Below are 742 nucleotides of genomic sequence, written 5' to 3' on the forward strand. Positions count from 1 at the left end.
TGGCACCTATGCTGGTGGCACATAAAAAGCGTCCGCGGCACTCTTTGAGTGGTTGGCGTTAGGAAGGGCATCTAGCTGTAGAAACCACGCCAAATCAAATCAGAACCTGGAGCAGCTCCTCGGCTTACCAGTTCTCAATCAAACCGTCCAACCCATGCCAGCATGGAAAGCGGACGTTAAATGATGATGTTGATGGTAATTGGTCAAAAATGTCCCCCAAACTCTGGACTAACCCCTTGCAAGCATGAAACAAAAGAAAGTGACAATTAGCGAATGAATACCTAACATTATATTACATGTTGAATCGTTTATTAATACTTGTAGAGTAGCTCTGACTTAATTGCTCTGAATTAATTACTCTTTATTATCAATCCGTGCATTGTTATGCAAATTGGACAAACCTGTTTAGGAGAGGCCGCCTGTTATTCTTCTTGCTTTGTGTCTAGTGACACATAAAGCTTCCAAACTCTCTCTGCTTCTCTCTGTCTGTCCTCATCTTTTGTTCTTTCTCTTTCTCTCTCTCTCTCTCTCTCTCTCTCTCCTTCCCCCTCCCCTTCCCTCTCTCTCTCTTTCTCTGTCTCTCCATGCTTGGAATGAGACAATATGGCACAGCTGTTTAAATGCAGACGATGAGACAAGCTGATAGACCTGTTTTAGTAACAGTGCATTCTTTGGTGGTGGAACAAACACACACACACACACACACACACCGGGCTTGCAGAAAAATGCACTTACAGATAGA

This window comes from Octopus bimaculoides, chromosome 28, assembly GCF_001194135.2.
Source record: "Octopus bimaculoides isolate UCB-OBI-ISO-001 chromosome 28, ASM119413v2, whole genome shotgun sequence".
Classification (NCBI taxonomy): domain Eukaryota; kingdom Metazoa; phylum Mollusca; class Cephalopoda; order Octopoda; family Octopodidae; genus Octopus; species Octopus bimaculoides.